We start from the raw sequence: 22,476 nt of genomic DNA, 5'->3' as shown, positions 1-22,476 counted from the left end.
CCTGTATTCGAAAACAGTCCTGGGTCTAAATTTTAACATCAATCTGGGAATTTGTAATTTAATGAATAAGGCTCGACAATATGGCAACAAAAATCAAACGATTAATCATGAATAGCTTTTTTAGTTTCCAGTGACAAGTGGTTTTAACCAATCACAGTGAATTTTGAACTCTCAAAAGAAGCAGATTACTTAAATTCCCTCTTAAAGACCATATAAAGGTAGTTATGTACATTAAGAGCATTCCCTCTGAAAAAAGAGATAGATATAAACTAACGTTAGTACATTTGGTTCCTTTTGTGTCATATTCCTCAACTCAACAAACTTAAAACCATAATGCCACCAAAGAAATCAGATCCTCTGATGGAAGTTGTCCAAGACTTGGACGAAATCAAGGCATCGCTAAACGGCTTGTCTAAAGATATCGCCACCGTGACGCAGCAGCAAGTGAAGCTAGTGGCACTGGTGGATGAAGTTAAAGAGCTACGGGAACGTCTAGAGGAAAAAGATCGGGTCATTAATGGATTGGAAAGACGTATTGATGACCTTGAACAATACACACGAATGGAGGACGTAATTATTAATGGGCTAGAAACAAAACATCGCAATTACGCACGAGCAGCTGCTGGCGCCGGTGCCATGGTGGGACCGGACGCACCGGTGGAGGAGTTGCTAACACTGGAGCAACAAGTAGTTACATTTCTCTCAACTAAAGACATTAAAGTGGATCCGAAGGAGATTTCGGCCTGCCACCTGCTTCCCCGGAAGCGTAGCGATGCCAAACCTGCGATAGTGGTTCGCTTTGTGAACAGAAAGCACAAAGTGGATCTGCTGCGCCAGGCACGCAAGCTAAAGGGGAGCATGGTGTACATTAATGAACACCTCACCAGCAAGAACGCAGATATTGCAAGACATGCGCGAATTCTGTGGAAACAAAAGAAAATACAAGCGACATGGACCAGGAATGGTCGTGTTTTCATTCGTCTAAATGGAACGCCTGAACAAGCACGAGTGATCACGGTAAGGGACGTCAAAGACTTGGAACAGTACAAATGAGGCAAATACTATTTAAATACGACTTTTCTTTGACTGAAATGACTTATGAACTTCACGAAGATGATCGTTTGTTTTGGATTATAGGGATGAGACTTTCTTATTTAATGGACTATGAACTCTATGAAGATGAACCTTTCGTTTGGATTATGGAACAACTTGTGTTTGGACCAGTGGAGTTTTCCATACATTTTGCCATTATTTTTGTTATTGATACTATTATTATTTATATATATATTTTTTTTTTTCTTACAACATGCCAGAACTTGGATCCATGGTAGAACAAAATACACACTTAAATGATGAGACCATTAATGATATAGATGATCCAACTGATTTCTACAATAACTTAAATTATTTAAATGTTAAACATGGTAAATATGATGTTGAAAAGGATATAGATCCTGATACTTACTGTAGTCAGACAAATTGTCAATATTACACAGAAGAACAGTTTAAGAGTACAGTGAACATGGAACATGTTTTCTCTGTGATACATTTTAATAGTAGAAGTCTTTGGAGCAATTTTCCATTTATTAAAGATTATTTAAGATTATTCCCAAAATTCAGTGTAGTTGCTATTTCTGAAACATGGTTAGATGAGGATAAAGTCTCAGCTGTTGAACTGGAAGGATATGAACTGTTTGTAGTGAATAGAAAAGACAAGAGAGGAGGTGGAGTTGCTCTCTATGTAGATTCTAACCTGCATTGTAATCGTATAGAAAGCATGTCTACTACAGTTGATAATATGTTAGAGTGTGTCACGGTTGAGATTCACATGGAGAAACAAAAAAAAAATAACTGTCTGTTGCATATATAGAACACCTGGTTCTTCTCTGGATCATTTTAATGAGTTTATATCTAATATGTTTCACTCAATTGGAAATAAGTCTTACATTGTCTGTGGTGATTTTAATGTTGACCTGCTTAACCCAGGTGGACACAAGAAAACCACAGACTTTATCAATACTTTTTATAACAGTACATTATTTCCAGTAATAGTAAAACCAACTAGAATAACAACAGAATCAGCAACATTAATTGATAACATATTTACAAATGAAATTGGTAAAATTGATGGAGGTCTTTTAATGACTGATATTAGTGATCATCTTCCTGTTTTTGCAATTCTTCAAAATGTATTTAAAACACCTTGTAATCAGACTAGCGACATAAGAACAGTGAGACATAGAACACCTGAAGCAATTGAGACTTTGAAAATGGAATTAAGTAAACAAAATTGGGATGAAATTTATAGGTATGAAAATCCTAATGAAGCATATGAACTCTTTTTAGCAAAATTACTTGATATTTATAATAATTGTTGTCCACTTAAGACAATAATTTGTAAAAAACAGATGCTGAAACCCTGGTTTACTAAAGGAATAATTAAGGCTTGCAGAAAGAAAAATCAACTATATAGGAAATTCCTAAAATCCAGAACGCAGGTTTCTGAAATTAAATATAAAGCATACAAGAATAAATTAGTTAATATAATCAGAAATTGTAAGAAAGAATATTATACAAAATTATTAATGCAACATAGACAAAATATCCAGGGAACATGGAAAATAATGAATGATTTAATACACAAGAGACATAATAATAATAATAATAATTATCCTAATTATTTGAACAAAGACAATGACAAAATAAGTCATATTAAGGGAATTGTTCATGAGTTTAATGATTACTTTGTAAACATTGGCCATAAATTGGCAACAAAAATTGTGCCCCCTCAAAACAATGACATGGAGATTGGGGTCACGTATGAAGGTGTAAATTCATTTTTTCTAAACCCAACAAATGAAAATGAAATATTGAAAATTGTGAAGAGCTGTAAAAACAAAAAATCAACAGATAATAATGGGTTCGATATGTTTTTAGTCAAAAATATCATGGAACATATTGTCAATCCATTTACTCACATCTGTAACCAATCTTTTAAAACAGGAATTGTTCCTAATCAAATGAAAATAGCAAAGGTTATTCCCTTGTACAAAGGCGGTGACAAACATTTGACTTGTAATTATCGACCCATTTCTTTACTTTCACAATTTTCAAAAATATTAGAGAAATTGTTTGTTAAAAGATTAGATAACTATGTTGAAGTCAACAATATATTAAATGAGTATCAGTTTGGTTTTAGAGCACACAGGTCCACAACGATGGCAGTAGTTAATCTGGTTGAAAATATTTCCCAATCATTAGATCAAAAACTCCATACAATAGGTTTATTTTTGGATTTACAGAAAGCATTTGATACAATTGACCACACAATCTTATTACAAAAATTGGAAAAATATGGCTTTAGGGGAAAAGCAAATTCGTGGTTAAATAATTACTTATCGGATCGATTCCAATATGTTCATCTGAAGGGAGCAGAGTCTAGTTGTCAGCGAATTAGTTGTGGGGTGCCACAAGGCTCTGTTTTGGGCCCAAAATTATTTTTATTATATATTAACGATATCCAAAAAGTATCTGATGTTCTTAATTTTATCTTGTTTGCAGACGATACCACAGTTTACTGCTCAGGTCATAATTTTAGTGAGTTGGTGAAGGTGATGGAGAGAGAACTGCATAAACTAAACAACTGGTTTGCATTAAATAAATTATCATTGAACTTAAATAAAACAAAATTTATGGTATTCAGTAACAAACATGTAGATAATGATATCAAAATCAAAATAAATAGTTATGAAATTGAAAGAGTCAATTATATTAAGTTTCTTGGAGTGATCATAGATTGCAAAATTTCATGGAAAACACATATACAAAATGTACTGAAAAAAGTGTCAAAAACTATTGCAATTTTATACAAATTGCATTATATTTTGAACAAAAATGCCTTATATTTACTTTACTGTTCTCTCATTACTCCATATTTAACATATGGTATTGAGATCTGGGGAAACACATACAAAACTAGAACCAAACCAATTTTCATTCTACAAAAAAAGGCCATTAGACTGATCAATCATGCATCTTATAACTCGCCGAGTCACCCTTTGTTCATTCAATCTAAGCTTTTAAAATTTTATGATTTGGTAGACCTGTATACTGCTAAATTTATGTATCTTGTTAAATGTAATCAAGTCCCTACATCATTGAGGATAAAGTTTGCCCAGAGGGAAAGTAAATATAATTTAAGGGGAACGTGTATATTTGACAGACCTTATGTGAGAACAACGCTGAGGGAACATTGTTTGTCAAGTAAAGGAGTTAAATTATGGAACAATTGTTGCGATGAATTAAAAAATGCCATTTCTTTATTTCTGTTTAAAAGGATCTTTAAGGAAACAATCATAGAAAAATATTTGGCAGAATGAAAATGCAGCTTTGTTATAAAACCTTGAATGCTTGTGGAGGATACTTGTGAGCAAACTGTCCAGTATTATGTAGTGTTGTTTTTGTTGATGAACTGTGGCTTATGAACTATAAAATGTCCACCAATGTTGAGCGTTTGAGAGAAGGGTAGGCACAATAAGCTTTGGCTTCTGCCTACACCTGGTCAAAAAACATTAATGTATCTCGAATTTAGTTTTGTGCTTGAATGTTGAGCACCTTTTGATTTGTTTTTGACCAAACCACATTAAAAAAAAAAAAAAAAAAAAAAAAAAAAAATGTGATCAAATCAAAATCCGGACACCAAGGAAATACTGCCCACCTCTAATTTGATAGACAATGGGTTTTTAAAGTTTAGCTTGATTGATTCAGTTACAACTATAGCTATATTAATAAAAAACAAGAGATGCAACCGGCCCAACAACAGGCTAATCCTCCTCACTCAAAATCTGAAGATGGCTCACTGGTTGCCCACTGCTCCGAACAGGGAGCCCAAGCGGCGTTTAAGAAGGGGTCACATCCAGAGGACAAATCTCACTGTTCTAGCTAGGCCTGTCCCAATATTTATTTATTACACACAATATATTGCCACTGAAGATATCTCGATAAACAATATTATGGAGCAGAGCGTTTTATTCTGCTAATGCAGTAATTCTGGCAATGTAACAATAAACTTTTGCCAAATTCTAGTCGTGAGAAAATGTCCGCAAGGCAAACTCCCAGGGTCTTTTGTATTTGCTTTAAAACAAAGTGTTTAATTGTAATTGTTATTGACAATATAGTCTACCAATTAATTGAATATCTGATATAAAATAACGATGGCTTCAAAATGAACCAGAAAGTATTTCTTTTTTAAAGTAGATTTGAGGTAGAGGTGCACATGTGTGTGTCATGTGTCATGTGAAGGAGAATTCTGCTTTTGCACTGATTAGAATCTCTCTCATGGCCAAAACCTGACACTGAATGCAGCTGATTGCCGTTACATGCAAAAACCCTTACCACCTTTTCCACCGCAGAGGAGGAGACGCTGTTGCACACAAAGAGCGGCATGAACCACACTCGAAACATGCAGTGTGCTCTAAATAGGAGGCGTTCCTAGGTCAATCAGTGAAAGCAGTCAGTCACAGCACCGATGTGCGGGCTCCTCTCGCTTCCACTAAAGGAGCAGAAAACATCTGTGTGGCAAAGCGATCAGCCTGCACACTGCTTCTTTCTTAGTTGGATAATGACAGACACCACGAGTCACAACAGATCTCCCACGCTGTTAACAGTCTCTACAGCCGTGCTCCAAAGGCTCACAAGGAGGGCTGCACCAGGGCTATTTGGTTAAATCCAACGTTTGGTGTCAGAGGCTCAGGTCCGGACAGGACGGGCTTGGGTCGTGGCATAAATGGTAGTTCACCGTTCGCTTTTGTCTCTTCCGTACTGTGAGCTGCTGCAGCAGCCACAGCTCAGTCGCCACCTTTGCTTCTTGAACACTCATGCATTTATCGACTCTCGAAATGTCATTGTGCAATTTATTTTTATCGACGATATAGTAATTATTGTGACAGGCTTGGTCTTTCACCACTTTCAGTTATGCACCTTTTCCATCAGTACCTACTTGGATCTACTTGACCTTTATTTTTCCATTGGTGTTACCTCCTCAGACCAAGTACTTGTTTTTTCTTTGCTCCTCCCCTAAAACGGCAGATAAATGCTTTTAATGCACTGAAAGCTACACAGGAAGTAGTAAGCCAGCTACAGTGGTCGAGGAACTGCTCAATTGTGTTACTAAAATCACATTTTTATTTATTATTATTATTAGTTGTATTTGATCGAGACGGTACACGCCGGATTGTATCCACACTCTCATTCATACACCAGCATACATGGGCACTACTTTAGTAAAAGTATTAAAGTATACCTTTAGAAATGTACTTTAAGAGTCAAATGTAATAGTAATTATATAATTTGAGAACTATTAAGGCGTCAAATTGTTGATAAAGAGTTGTCCATATTACTGGTCAATGGAAGCAATTTATAAAGCCTAATTTAGAGATTCGGGACTCTAAAAAAATCTTTGAAATGTCATTAATACATTAACAGGCCATTGCAACATGTCTAAAACCATATGAAAAATATTTTACATTTCAGTTCAGTTAAAAAATGTAGGGGAGTAGAAAGTACATATACCTCCTCTCAAATATAGTAAGTAAAAGTAAAAAGTATCCACTGTGGTAATTACTTACAAATACCTGCTTTTTTTTTTTTTTTTTTAATAGTACAGCACTTTTACTTTAGTTATTTTCCACCACTGGCTAGCTACAGTCTCCACCAGCTTGTGTGGATTTATCAACAACTGACATAGGGAACTAGTTTCGCTTACATATTTATTTTTGTAAAGAACGCCTCAAACTGGCTTAGTAGCAAAGATTTGTGGACTCCGTGTTATTGAATCGCAGAGGAAAACTCAAATGGATTACAATATTTTTTTAGTTTTAGCTACATAAGAGGTGTTAAATCTTGTGTTTGTAGAAGTGAACATAATATGCGGACATCAAAGTTTGCCTTTCCGTTCTTGCCCATGGTGACAGAAGAAAGAATTCCATATAAACAGGTTAAAAATATTGCCCTGCGCTGTATCTATTCTGAATAGAAACTAGAACTCAGTAGGATTTTGCCCTCTGTGCCAAAAGAACTCATTTGGGAATTAAACGTATTTCAAACCTGTACCTGGTCCTATGTAGTGTTAATTTAGTCCAGTCCTTCATGGCTGACTGATCCACCTGGACTGGATCTGTCAATATCGTTCTCTCATTCCATTCTCCTTCACCCTGGGCCCTCACTGCCCACTCTTCTTCACATCTCATGTAGAATACAAGGCGCCATGGGCTGAGGACTAATGTGGTTTCATCAGCATTGCAATCAATCTCACAATCTTCTTTTTCTGCTGCTTGAGTGACTGATACATCAACCATCAACTCCCTGCTATTGAGAGAGCTCGCTGAATCCAATCCATGCAAAGGACCGGGTGAGCAATTAGAGACCGAGAAATGGTAAATAGTTGTGTATAGTCTAATTGAGAGCAAGCTCAATCACAGTTATTGATGAATTGTGAGTGGAAGTGGTATTTTCAGAGAGGAAAATGTCACTGCCGTAGTAGCAAGTCGAGGGCATTTATGATGACACCAAATAAAAAGATCATTTGCATAAGAGGTGTTATACTTCACACACACAAAAAGTAATCAGAAATGAGATCATGTATTTGTCTGTATTAGTAGCGTGTGCTGTCTGGGGTGAGGGAAGTCTGGGAGTCCCTGCTTAGACTGCTGCCCGCGACGGAAGAAGATGGATAGACGCATGGATGGGTGTTATGTGTACTTGGAAATGTACTTAACTATGGACATTTGCACTTTCAATTTAAACCTATATATTTGTTTATGTAAAATAATCCCATATTTGGTGCAGTATGCAGTGTATGCTACGGGAGAGTAAAAGATAATACCAATTACAAAACTACTGTATGATCCCTTCTTGTATTCTATTGTAATATTGTATGGCTTTGCTTTTTGTTTTTTGCATCAGACAGCGCACAGCTCTCTGATTTTGTCACAAAGTACTTTTACATACAATCTATGGAGGAAAACAAACGTTGAAAAAATCTCAAGAATAAAGTATGGTACCCCAGTTTAACTATTGGTGTCACTACATAGATGCGGGTTATAACTGAGACATAAGTTAAGTACAGGTATCAACGTTACCATCATTTCTAATTTGGTTACTGCTAGTAACTAAAGGCAGTAACTAAAGATGTTTATCACCAACACATCTCTACTTCTGCATCTATAACAGTACCAGCAGCAGAAATGAATTCATCTGCCAATAAACGGGTCATGGACCCTTAACAAGTTAAATATTCAACAATACAGTGAGCAGAAATGACATTAGTTCTGTGGGGTGAATGTTTTAGAATGTAAAATCTACTGTAATCTACAGAGGCAGTGTGATTGTACGAGCTCAGCTGAAACATGACAGTGATGAAGGAGATCCCGAGTGTTGCATAAGCCGGCCCGGCCTGTGTGAGCTCTGTTAGCTGCTGCATTATTGATTAAAAAAGTTTGTATAGTAAATCAAAGAACACATTATGTACAATGTCTACCTGACTGACCAGCAAGCAGGATGTAGACTATGAGTAGTTTTAGAATTTAAGAGAGCCAAATCGTTGCTTACAAGGCTTTAGTTAGCTCTTAGATATCTGACTATGTAAAGGTGCAATAGTTATTCCTGCACCCAATCCAAGGGGGACTTTGAAGACAGGAAGTAAACGCTTTCACAACATTATAAAGTCAATTTTACAGACGCAATACAAAATGTATGTCTTCTATCTACGTTTCAAATAGTTCAAATTCTTTACATTATTCCAGGTTTGCAGATCTATGGCTTCACCAGATCTGTTTGATTATAAAAGAGCCTGCTCGGCCTTTGGTGCTGCAGCGTTGCACTTTGATATTGTGGAAAATCACAGATTCTGGGCACTTCTGCTCTGACCTCCAACTCTGCATTTATCGCCTCCGCATTCACAACAAGTATGTGGCCTTGACCCGTGAGGGGCTCAGAGCAGATTTACACAAAATAAATTGCCTGCAGTGCGATTGGGCTATATATGTTCAGCACTCTGTTGTGTACAGAGCAACACATAACATAATACACATATTTTATCATCTACTTCTCTTAAGGCAATGCTCTTTGACTCTTAAGGTCGTTTGATTAGGAGTACCTAGCTGGAGGATTTGTCTATTGTGCATGCAAGACTTTTTCTTGTTTTGATGAACTTTTGAAGACTTTTGCAGTCATCACTCTGAAAGCCACGGATAGGTTGTGTTATGCCCACAGTTTGATTTAAAATGGAAGTGATGGGAAATACTACTGCACTACTACACTAAAACTACTACACGTTTTGACCTGGTTTGTTATCAATAAGTCAATCATCATTCCTGGGTGTAACCACATCAAACAAAACCTGCTTTTCTGTCACAAATAATACATTTTTATTACAATTGAAGCAAAAAGTAGCTGCTTTATTCCATCACAAAAATGTTACCGTTGTCAATTGAAAAGACTTTAAGACATTAGTTTAGATTAGATTAATGTGGCAATTTTGGACTCAATGCCTGACAAAATAATTCAAAATAAGCAGATTTTCATATAATGTATTCAAAACAACCCAACTCAGCTCTACTCTATCTTATAAAAGCCCTTTCTCTCATTCCATAATGTCACGAATGTCTCAGGTGGCAGTGACATACACTTACTTTTTCCCATTCAACAGATCATATTTTATTGTTTCATTTGTAATTATTAGTTGCCATGTCATTGTTCATCTCTTGAAACCCATGGATAATTATGAACATTCTAAAATTACAACTTCCAAGTCTAAGATGTCTAGCCTCCAAATACATATATATTCAGCGCACACACAACGCCGCTAAATCTTCTACACTGTTGTTCTACATTTCTTATGGCCTCCCCCTATAATTCACCTGGGGTTGAACTATAGCAGAGCCAAACGTCACAATGAGAGAATATTATATTATTCAACATAGAACTTGGCTCTGAGGCACTCACGCACCTTGACAAAGACGGTAATCCATTTGTATCCGGGGACGTGAGCAGCACCTCATCCCAAATCGGTCCAGAACACTGACAATGTCCCCAGGATGTTAATAATGGCCGACAGCAAGGCCACTTCACCCCCATACAACATACAGAAAGTTTACACCTACAGATCAATGCTGAAACAGTGCCAGACGTCAAGTGAAGGCTGAAGAAAACCAATATTCTTAAATGCTAATAACCAAAGGGGACGAAATGTGTAGTCCAAGTACTCCATCTATAGTCATATGAATGTGCAACGCCTGAAAGGGTTTCTGTCATGAGTGTCCATGGATTTCAGAGTGAGGAACAATTGTCTCCATGCTCGCCGGTGGTGATTTAAGGCGCTGTGTGGTGGACAATTATTCTTCAGTGTTTAAAAAGAAAGAAAAGTTGTTTGTTGCCATAGCAGATGATTGATAATATAGTCTTTTGACGTAGAAGATGCACTAACTTTTACCTTTGCCTGACTTATTTCGAATATATGGCTTACAATTGGATTTTATAAACGATAATAGACATGTTGACATGAATATGAACTTAAATGCTCAGACAATAACGCTACATTTCATTTTACTTCATGCAAATGGGTTCATCTTTATTGATTTAGCAGTTTATTGCCTTAAGCCATCATGTGAAATTCACTTATTGCTCATTTTGAATCTATAATTTTTTCCCCAGTTAAGTAAAACATAATACAAAACCACTATTAAATTACATAAATTAACATGAACCTAAATGCACCCTTGCAAATTTATGACTTGGGTACATGCATCACATCTTAAATTTGTATTTTATTGTCCATCTGCCACTGTATAAAATGCTTGTAAAACGTTAACTGCAAGCTCTGTAATCACATTCGACTAAATAATGTAGACTACACAGATTTTCCTTCCTCATCAATAATGCAAGGCCAGTGATAGGCGAGTTCTTTGCTGTTTTTTGGATGATTGGGTCGCAGAAATGATGGTGGCAGCTCGACCTTTAGAATCGGCCCATTGCTTGCCTTTCCCTCACCCCTCCTGGTCTTATTGCCTGCTGTATACGGCTGGCTGCCTGAATACTGAGGCAGCTTCAAAAGACCATCTGATGAGCACAAAGGGAGAGTCCAGGGAGATGTGCACATGCCAAACATTACGCTCAGGACCGAGCTGTGGGGTAGACAGAGCAGGGGAAAGCAAACAGCAATGACACAGGTTAATAATACCTTTGATAGACAACTGTGTGATGCTGCACACAGCGGTGGTAAAAATGGAAAGTAGCAGTGGAAGTATTTACTTGAATATATATATATATATATATATATATATATATATATATATATATATATATATATATATATATATATATATATATTTCATGCACGTAGACCCACTGTGCTAGAGTGCAAAATCTTGAAGTACACACTATCTAACTTTTATGGTGGAGGGTCCGTCACCTGATTGTGTGTATACTTAATGCGTTAATATACACACTTAAATACAATATCAAAACATAATAGAATAATCATTTAGGTCAGGTAAATTCTGATAAAGAATATGAGTAAAGGTTTTATAATGACAAAATGGTTGCAATGTTGATCTTTGTGGTTGGATCTGTAACATAAATATATTATCATTTTAAGTATTGTTCATCCATCCATCCATCCATTTTCTGCCGCTTCTCCGGGGCCGGGTCGCGGGGGCAGCAGTCTGAGCAGGGACTCCCAGACTTCCTCCTCCCCAGACACTTCCTCTAACTCCTCCGGGGGGATCCCGAGGCGTTCCCAGGCCAGCCGAGAGACATAGTCTCTCCAGCGTGTCCTGGGTCTTCCCCGGGGCCTCTTCCCGGTGGGACATGCCTGAAACACCTCCCGAGGGAGGCGCCCAGGAGGCATCCGGAACAGATGCCCGAGCCACCTCAGCTGGCTCCTCTCGACGTGGAGGAGCAGCGGCTCTACTCCGAGCTCCCCCCGTGTGGCCGAGCTCCTCACCTTATCTCTAAGGGAGCGCCCAGCCACACGGCGGAGGAAACTCATTTCGACCGCTTGTATCCGCGATCTTGTTCTTTCGGTCACTACCCAAAGCTCATGACCATAGGTGAGGTCAGAACGTAGACCGACCGGTAAATAGAGAGCTTTGCCTTTCGGCTCAGCTCCCTCTTCACCACAGTATTGTTCATATTGATCTAAAATGGCTTGAAAAAGAAACCATTCCTTCCTGTGTAAAAAAACTGCAGATCTGATAAGACATTTCACCATAACAGGCAGCAGATTTTAATGTACATATTTTTATTTTTGAAAGTGGCCACATGACATTTCAGAATCCTTCATGTATCACTCATATGAGTCTTCATTTTTCGAATATTCTCAAATAATTGCAGAGATGTGGGCGGGGCTAAGGGTAGGTGAAAACAAGTATATTCTTTAGCCTCAAAATGCAAGAAAATACCGGATTACTCAAACATGCATGAATCGAAATACAACTAAGCGAACGAGGAAGCACTGTTGTAACAAGGTTTAGAACTGATGAAAGTTTAATTTGGATCATATGTCCCCTTTTACAGTCTCAATGCTCCTGAGAAATGCCACACTCATCGTGTTCAGCTATTGCTAAGCCTTTCATGTAAAGTAAGCGGATGGTCTTGAGGCTTTTTCACACTACAGTGGACACTTATTTTGCCAGTTTGACAAGTGAGCATGTCCAAAATTGAGAGAGCAGAAAAGGTCAGACTGGAGGCACTCAACTGGATGGTTCACCGTGTGTTAAGAGCTGCATTGAAGGAATAAATGATGGATCAGAGGAATCACAGCAGCCACATACCACCCACATGCAGATTCTGATGGGCACAAAAGCACCAAACCAATGTCAAAGTATTGATGCATTAAAGAATCACTCAAGTGGGAAAACTCAAAACATTGTTAACAAAAGTAAAACATATCATTGTGTTTTGTATTGTAACTATTTTAAGTGTGATTTGAGTGGAATAAGTGTGTTCTAATATTACATTTTCCTGGCACAATAAAGCTACTGTGACTTTTTAAGTGATCATTTGTGTTTCTTGTGCCTTACCTTCAATGTTTTTTGTTTCTTTTTCCTATTTGAAGTCTTCTGTTCTCACTGTTCTGTTTAATTGAGTGTTTAGTCCGACCGATTAAGCTCAAATTCATAGATCAAATACTATGTACTACAGTTGGGCGGTATGCTTTACTTTTTGCAAATAGAAAAATAGAACAAGAGTATAAGAGTGAAAGACAAAAAGGAAATAGAGTAGCCCAAAGAATAAACCAGAAAGTAAAATGTTAGTCTGTCCCGTTTGTCCCATTGTCTGGTAAATTTGTCTATATTTAGGTTCAATGTAAAAGTCAAATCGTATTACTTTTTACTTTGACTTACAAATTTGGCCAAACTTTCCACCTCTACATTAATTACCAATTAACAGTGATGACAATGATTATTATTATTATTATTATTATTATTTTAAATAACTAAACTACATGAACTGTACTACATGAACTGTACTTTCCACCTCTGCTCAACAGTAAATCAACTAATAAATAATGATACCTCCAGGACCAGACTAGCCTTTGCCTCTAATGATGAGAAAGATGGCCGCCTTATGTGTACAAATTGCACTAGACAATATTCCCCGCTCCCCTAACCCCTCACAGTGGGAGTACATATTATAGTAATCTAATTGAAGTAGCCATGAGTACAACGCTGACACAGACCAGCGTTTACTGCTACGTTCATAGTGGGCTCTGTCATAAACGCCAGAGCCTGCATAGAATCTCATTAATCTTTTTCACCTTGCATTGAAACGTAAACTCCTAATCTTCTCTCATTTGTCCATTCAGGGCTTGTTACTACTCTAGTTTATTCCCATCAGCCTGACAGAACCAAGGAGGAATAACCCACTACAGACTGGAAGCGCTGATGCATCCAAGCTCGTGTTGACAAAATAAAAATATATTTGATTTGTTTGTGCCGCAGGATTGATCCGACGTGCTTTGGGCGTGGGGGGAGCGTGGAGATCTGTCCTCTTAAAGGCGAGGTGTTGGACAGCTGATGGTAAACACAGGGTAAGACTCTGAGAGTGAATGGAGGGCCGCTGCAGGAAGAAAGTTTTCCTTCAGACTTTTTGTTGTTGCAGAGGTTTCGTGAAATAACAGAAGCAGACATACTTTTCCCAAACACACTCCAAATTTTTTCATATTTCAATCAATAGATGTCATAGAAGAGGTGGTTTGATCATTTTTAAAACCATCCATCCATCCATTTTCTACCGCTTGTTCTCGCGGGTGACTGGAGCCTATCCCAGTGACTTCGGGCCTTAGGCAAGGTACACCCTGGACAGTGGCCAACTCGTCGCAGGGCCGACACATAGACATAGACATTACAGATAACCATTCACTCTCACATTCATTCACTAGGGCCAATTTAGAGTCACCAATTTTGCCTAACACATGGCTAAAGTGGTCTTAATTAACATTAACATAGATTGGCTGAGGTAGAAGTAGAAGATATCATAGCAGTAGTAGGCATAATTGTAGTGGACCAAGAAGTAGTAGCAGTAGCAGTAGCAGTAGCAGTAATGGTAATAGAAGCAATAATAGATGCAGTAAAAGTAGTCGCAGTAGCAATTAGTAGCAGATGTAGCACCAGTAGTAGTAATGGTAATAGAAGTAGTAGTAGAAAAAGTAGTAGCAGCAGTAATGTAGAGGTAGTAGCCTATAGTTGATGCAAAACTAACAACATTAGATGTAGTTGTAGCAGTAGTAGAAGTAGTAGTAGCAGTAATACACATTGTAGTAGTAGCAGTAGAAGCAGTAGTAGTAATGATAATACAGATTGTAGTGGCAGTAGCGGCAATAGCAATTGCGGTTCGAAGTAGTAGTAGCAGTAGTAATAGTAGCATTAGCAATAGTAGTAGTATTGTCATTCCCGGCACTGTTCATCTCATCTGGCTACTTTACCATCGAACTAGCTCTCAAGAAGTCACAATTTCGCTTAATAAGATAAAATAAAATCTAATTTCCAGACTTTTACGCTGCAGGACTATAACTAAAATAAATAAATGTTGATACTAATTTTCAGAAGGTCTTGGAGGCATCTTGAAAATCCAGACATATTGAGACTGTTTAGCAAACAGCGACACAACAGCTGAGCAACAAACCAGACTAGACTTGACTTTGGCGGTAGGAGGAGCTGCCGTTAGGTTGTTTCGGATGTTATGCCCAGAATAATAGAAGTTGTGGCAGTCGTATTATTAGTATTACTACCGTACCTTTCAGACTTTAAGCCGTCACCTTTTCCCCACGCTATGATCCCTGTGGTCATTACAACGGTGCATCTAATTTATAGATTTTACTGACTAACGGCCACCAGGCAATCTATCAAGAAGCGCAAGTGTTTGACACACTGTAGAAGAAGACATCAGGGACACATCATGTTTTCTATATTTTAAGCTTCAAAATACTGTGTGTTTTATTACAATCAGACTCATATTCATGGAGAAATTAGTCCAATGAGGAAGTGAATCTAGACGCAGCAGAACACAAAGTATATGTACAAGTTCTATTTTCTTCATACATTTCATGTGCACAGCTTTTATTCAGGCTTTTATTTAGCCTGCAAAGTACAGTAAGTAGGATGGGTGGTAGTTGTTCACAGTAGTTCTCATGTTAGGAAAGTGATAGTTAGGTTAGCTCAAGTTAATATAATACACTTTTGTACCTCTTCCAATTAGCTGCTAACATTTTCGACATTTTCTAAAATAACGATTCACTTGCTAAAATGAACAAAAATGTGAAAATCATAAATGCTTTCCATCATTTCAATAATGGGAAGGTTGGTTCACAAAATGCAAAATTCCTATCCTGTCACATTCATCATCCCCCCAACAGTTAAAACTTTGTTCAAAAACCTAGAAAGTTCATTGGAATCAGCAGAGGTCCTACGCACAAAACCCAAACTCAGGAATTGGGTTCAGCAGAGGTATTCAGCCCTCATTCCCATTTAACCAACGCATTCTTGTTTCCTCCCTCCACTCTCTGTTATTAGGGCAGGATTTCTATAATAAATGGTGCTATCAAAGGAGTTGCCGTGCTTTCATCTTGGATAAAACAGACCCGTGGGGGTGCTAGGTGACCTGGGTTAACGCGGATACAGGCGGAGAGTACATAATTGTGGTTAAGAGGCCAATAGGAGACTGTGGTGAGAGGGTGAGAGAGAGGCACAGGGGAATGAGAAACAGCATGGTGCTCTTTTTACCACTGCATTTACACTCTCACTTATTGATTTTGGGAGTTGATACAAACATAAACGCCCGCTTTCATCAAGGAAATTCATGCCTTTTTAATGTGCGGTACACATGTGGAGGGCATATTGTGAAGTGTTTCTGCATAGGGCTGTCTATGTATAATAATAAAAGCTCAAATATACATTGCTGTACTGTTTTCATTAACCTCGGCTGAAGGTGGCAAAAGTGAAGTATTCTTCAATACACACTTCTCCAATACTTTATGAAGATGTGAGCCTGCAGCATAGCCTATAGATGTTTCCCAGGGAACTCATGAAGTAAGGCAAATACTGACACATCATTTTGAAACTACAAAAAGCTATAACATAACCTGTAGAAGGTCTACTGTAATACAGTTCTACCACCCAGATGAAGAAACAGCATTCAGCATTTAGCATCTAACCCATAATAAACATAAATTAGGCTTTTCTAGAGTCACTTATTGGTTGCTTGAGATAAGAACATGATTAAGTCATATTCATCATGGATATTTCTTATACAACCCACCCAAAAAGTTCAAGAAGCATGTTTTCCAGCCGCGGCGCTGGGACCAAATTTGAGGGGCGTGGCTGAGTGGCCAGGCTTTGCTCAGGTCATGCACTTCCACATATGTGTCTAAGATAAGACTAGAATACATTTAATTGTCTCCTTAATCACACAATTACCAAGCACTCTTGGGCTGATAATATATTCAGGACAATTCACATGGATTACGGAACTGTCCAAATTTTACGGATGTCAGGTCATACTTGATCATACTCCATATACACGTAGGGACTTGACCTTTCTATGCCCCCACGTACATAGCAGATCTGATTTAACCCTATTCGACTCGACCCGGAGCCTCAGGTCCTCTGATTGTCCCTGGAATGTGTTTTAAAGCTCGAGGAGATCGTTTTTTCAAAGCTATCGCGTCCCGACTATGGAACAAATTCTCCCTCTCTCCCTACATTCTTATGACTCCATAGATTTCTTTAAAATGCTTCTTTGCTTATCTAATGTTTATTGACGCAGCTGCTAAAACGTACAGTATTTTTGTCGTATACTGCATATTGAAGCATCTTTTATTATTGTACTACTGTATGTGAAGCACTTTGTGACTACATATGTCTGTGAAAAGTACTATATAAATAAAGACCTTATTTAGACAATGTTGTTATGTGAATTAACTTCCAAAGTACTTCCAAGTACTCAAATTAATCCTAATTGTCCCTCTAAGATTACAATACAAACTTTTTTTTTGTAGCCTCAGCTGGTTTGGCTCTGGTTTATAAACGTGTCCAGCCGCAGACAGCCTCAAATCTTTCGTCATCTATCGGAGCGCACCATTTCTCTGTCAGCTTTAGTTTTCCTGAGCGATGGGCATCAAAGACACACCAAAGTGGGGAGATCTTGCCTCTCGCTTTGGGTTTAATGGATTCTGTGAAATGGAGGCTGAGGCAGACAGGATAAAAGAACACTTGGCTCGGATAAAGGTGCAGTAATGATCGGAAATAACACATAAGGAGGACTGCTTTTTAGAGTTAAGAAATGGAAACAGAGACACCAAGTAAATCTCCGCATCTTGACCTGCATATGTACTTCAAAAATCATAAAACAGAGGTTAGCTTAGTTAGATACCATTTTATGTCGGTGTAATCCCTCATTCGTCCAGGATGAGTGTTGAAACGTACTCTCTAAGACGCGATTCAACTCAATTTTCCCAAAGGCCAGATTTTTTTGTACAAATATCCCCAACACTGTTTCAATAAATTGAGTCAATACAATAAATTACTTCTACCTATTGATAGATTAGATATTTGTGAGATAACAATGCTTTACCAACATTTCTTGACCCACTCAGAGTGGCTCCAGCTCCACTGTCTACCTCGCGTCCGCCTGTCCATCTGCGGATGTCGGATCTCTCCATCACTGTGGAACTCCTCCAGGTTTCTACTTTTTCCCTAAGAGGTTTGGTAGTTTTTCCTGGCCGAGAAGGAGGGTCTAAGGACAGGGGAGCTTGGGACATTTGTCTAAGGACACGGGATGATAGGACATTGCTAAGTCCCTATGAACATTGTTTGATCTGTTTTTCACTGTCGCCTTCCGAGGCAACTGCTGTTGTGATTTTGGGCGTTACAAAAATAAATTGAATTGAATTGCTTTGCGAAATTTTCCATCCAGGACTGAACCTGAATTAAACTAGGTTGAGACCAACTAGGTCTGAGCCAGGACTAACCCAGAATCAAAACAGGTCTAAAGCAGAATTAAACAAAGATGAAACAAGACCAAACCAGTTCTAAACTAGTGCTAACCCAGAATTAAACAATAATTGTTTAATTTTTCTCTTAGTTTTTGGAAGATTGGTTGTGGGCCAGATTTAATTGCTTGAAGAACCTGATTTGGCCCCCGGGCCTTATGTTGAATAGCCCTGTTCTTAGAAAATATTTCTGTTTAACTTCTGCACATGTTGTTTATCTCATTACCGGTCTCTCCTCATAGAATCCTAATCTAATGGTCTTAGTAGCAGTGTGTTTCTATATGCACATCATTATGCCCTGCTGCTGCTTCAGATTGGACACATTGTTAGATGGATGGACGAGGCCTTCAAAGCTTTGGGATGTCACACTGTTGCATCAGTCTATTGCACTTCCTTCCATCTGGTTTCTCCATTTTGAATAAGGTCAACCCTAAATCCTGTTTAGCCTCTGCTGTGTACCAGGCACGGTTTTATAATTAGCATTTTATGTACTAATTATGATTATTGATATGTTGTTGTAGGGCAGTGCATTTAATCACATTTTCATCGAGATTCAAGCGTTTCTTATTGTCAATGATCAGCCTGGGTCTTAATCGAAAGGGCTTCAGCCCAATGTGGTTTGGTTTATATTTTGGAGGAGGCAGATTTACTATTTTGGGTTTTAAATGGTGATTATTTAGTTTAATTTAAGCATTATTTAAGCATAATGATGATGGGCATAATTGGTACACATGCACATTCACAAGGAAGAAAAATAAACACAGTATAAATTGCAATATTATATTACAACTTTTAACACAAAGCATTCACATTATGTGCTAGCATGCTCAATGGGAGTGGGAGGTTTGACCTTGTTTACTTCCCTCCCTTTTTAAACATAATTTATTTAGGCTAAACTAAAACTTTTATCAAATAGAGATCCATAAATATCAGGAATTGTTTTTTATTTAGACATTTTTTGTCATATCGGCCAGTCATGGAGGTATGTGGACTTCAACTACACAAAAGAGCTTCATTTTACGCTTTGACAGTGACTGGCAAATATTTTGAGCTCTCGGAGAAAATCTCACCCAATTAAAAATTCTGCAAATTTCATGATTTACCGCAGGCTCTGTCAGAAGGAACATGAAAAAGTCGACGTGATTAGTAATGAAAGGATCTAATTCTGATGAGCAGCTGGGTATTCTCACGCACTATTAATGACTCTCATGATATGTGACTCATTCTGCTTATCCATGAGTGCATTTTAAAATATTTGAAGTACAATATTAAGAGAACACAATTTAGCTCTTGTCAAAGTAATTGAAATGTACCTTCTTGATTCTAACACGCATTAAGTAGAGATTTACTTTGTGGTGGTGGAAGAAGTACACCATTGTGTAACTTAAGTAAAAGTACACATACAGGAGCAAAACATGTACCGGTACTCAATTAAAAGTATCACATATGAAGTTTGACCATGTAAAAGTACATCATCAAAGTACATGTTTAAAATTGGACTTTTAGAGTAAAAATAAAATAATCTTACACATTTTTTGATAACTATTAAAGAGTGAAATGTGGTGATCTTGATAAAGAATTGTAATACATTTCTCAATGTTTCTTAACTTTTATATGCATATTTTTGTTTGCACAAGGCTCAAAGACACAATCTATAGTCAAGATGTCACTGTAAACGTGATGAAAACCCCTCAAACCATACGGAAAGTTCTTCTTACCTTTCAGATCGCTATAAGTATACTTAAGGACAGTACTTTTACTTTTGTATCACATTACTTTCTATCAATGGAATTCCAGCCTCATTCCATGACTTTGATAAGATAAGATAAGATATTCCTTTATTGTCCCACATGGGGAAATTTCATTGGTGCAACGCAGGTAGATACAGAGGCAGATACAGAAGAAAAGAACGGATCACTTATAGGAAGTTTGAAAAACACTTTCAGTAGAAGATCTCCTATAAACAAAAACTCCCATAGACAAATAAATAAATACATAAATACCATTGCATGTGATCACGATAGTAATTGCACATGAATTTCACAGTAATTGCACATATGACAGAATTGCACATCAGTATTAGGTTAGGTCAGTATTGCGAGTGTTCAGGACTAACAGTGTTTGTACCAAGCTGTTTTAAATATTTGACCGCACAAAAACAATGAATGTACTTTGGTTACAACCACTGATAATATTATTACTAATGATAACATTATTTGTCTCTCTCTTTCTCTCTCATCTCTTGTTTTCCCTTGATATGTTTTTAATTTCTCAGTGGTGACAGACAAAATCCTTACTACTGCATTTTCTGTGTCTAAAATGTCTAAAGCTCACTATTCCTGAACCCAAACATGGAGACGTTTTAGTCTTGTTCTAATATTGGCCGTTGAAATTACAGTGCACAGAAACATGTAGGAATTCTGACTGAAAAAGCCAATTAAAATATAACCACAATGTGCCTTTTGACACATTTATTTATTTTGTAAAAAGAGGATGTGAGCAATTATACAAGCAAGTGGGCACTCGTTAATGCTCCCACTGATATACTAGCACAATTTGAAACTATTATTATACAGCACCATTTTAAACAACTGTTTGCCAAAATAAAACCAGGTTTCATCCGTCATTAATAGGCAAAGTGCCTACTGCAGAGATAAACACGCGGCTTGCCAAAACACTGACGATGAGGCCATTTCCCATGTTAATTCCCAGCCGTCCCAATCACGTTATTGTTGCAAATAACAGTAAAACCGAGCACAAACAGATACTCTACACTTGAACGGTCAGAGTGAGCGAAATAAAAGTGTTTGTTGAACAGGAATGAGCAAAAATACATCATGTAATCCGGTAAATTGACAACTGCCCACATAAATATGGCATTTTGCTTTGAAGTGCCCTTTTTAAATGAACAAAATAATGTCACTCTCTATTCCGATCCACAACTAATTCAGATCAATGCGTTTTTTTCAGTTCAAGGACGAATACATAGATCAAGTATAGTAATTGGATTTTGTATCAGTACGATCTCCTTATAGGCACAGATTAAACGTTGGACAATCATACTTGCTGATGTCTATCTTCTACAAATGATATTCAGTGTTATCAAATGAGTTTCTGATCACCCACAAGAATATTAAGTTTGTCATTGATTCGTGTATCGTTTTACCCCACCTCCCATTAGTTTAAGCTATCTTTTGAATTGTAATAAGAGCATGTATGCACGCCTTACTAGCCCATGTTTGTGTAAAATGAGACATATTTTTAAAAAAGACGTTATTTCCCAGCTGGAGGACAGAAGTGTGCTGTATGCATGCCATCTAGCAGAAGAGCAATGGAGTGTTCTGAGATAATCAACATATGTGATTGGAGCTGAAGTGGCCACTACAGGGGCACACGAGCCTGGGGCAGAGCACGCCTTAATGGCCATCTGTTTGTCTCCAGATATAAGCCGGTGTCAGAGCTCCGATGCAAAGGGATTTAAGACGGTGCAGCTGCACATTTGTTTGGTCATGGGAGAGCCAAAACACCATTTAGTCTGGGGACATTTACATAAACATAATTATCTTAACAACAGTGTCTAGGCTTCACTGCTGTATTTCATGAAAAATTGATGTTTTTTTTGTGGCGACTCTTTTGGACTTATCAGCGCTTGTAATATGGAATTAAATATGCAATTTAAGTCCTTGCTGGTGGTGTAATGGGTTAAAGGAGACATACTATGTTTTTGTTTTATGTTTTTCAGGTAGTATTGAACTAAACATAAGCAGATCATGATTTTACATCTAGTTCATAAACCACAATATTGATATAAAACAGTTGAATTGGCAAATAGGATGCATTATTTGTATTGTTATTAGCCTTTAAACATTGACTGCATTTAGTTTGGCAAAAAATGTTTTTTTTAAAACAAAATTACATCTTTAACTCTC

The 22,476-nt window shown here is 37.5% G+C and overlaps 1 protein-coding gene and 1 long non-coding RNA gene across 2 annotated transcripts in view; both read right to left on the bottom strand.

The window, feature by feature from the left end:
• Window positions 1-22,476, bottom strand: part of LOC140370691 (uncharacterized) — a 592,343-nt gene that overhangs the window by 278,660 nt on the left and 291,207 nt on the right. The gene's annotated exons all lie outside the window — the stretch shown is intronic.
• Window positions 1-22,476, bottom strand: part of alk (ALK receptor tyrosine kinase) — a 424,897-nt gene that overhangs the window by 131,735 nt on the left and 270,686 nt on the right. The window lies entirely within an intron of this gene.

This window comes from Eucyclogobius newberryi, unplaced genomic scaffold (assembly GCF_026437365.1).
Source record: "Eucyclogobius newberryi isolate DKJ021-1_F unplaced genomic scaffold, fEucNew1.0.hap1 SCAF_21, whole genome shotgun sequence".
Lineage (NCBI taxonomy): Eukaryota > Metazoa > Chordata > Actinopteri > Gobiiformes > Gobiidae > Eucyclogobius > Eucyclogobius newberryi.
The sequence above is the reverse complement of the archived record's forward strand: the minus strand, read 5'-3'. Positions and strand labels throughout refer to the sequence as shown.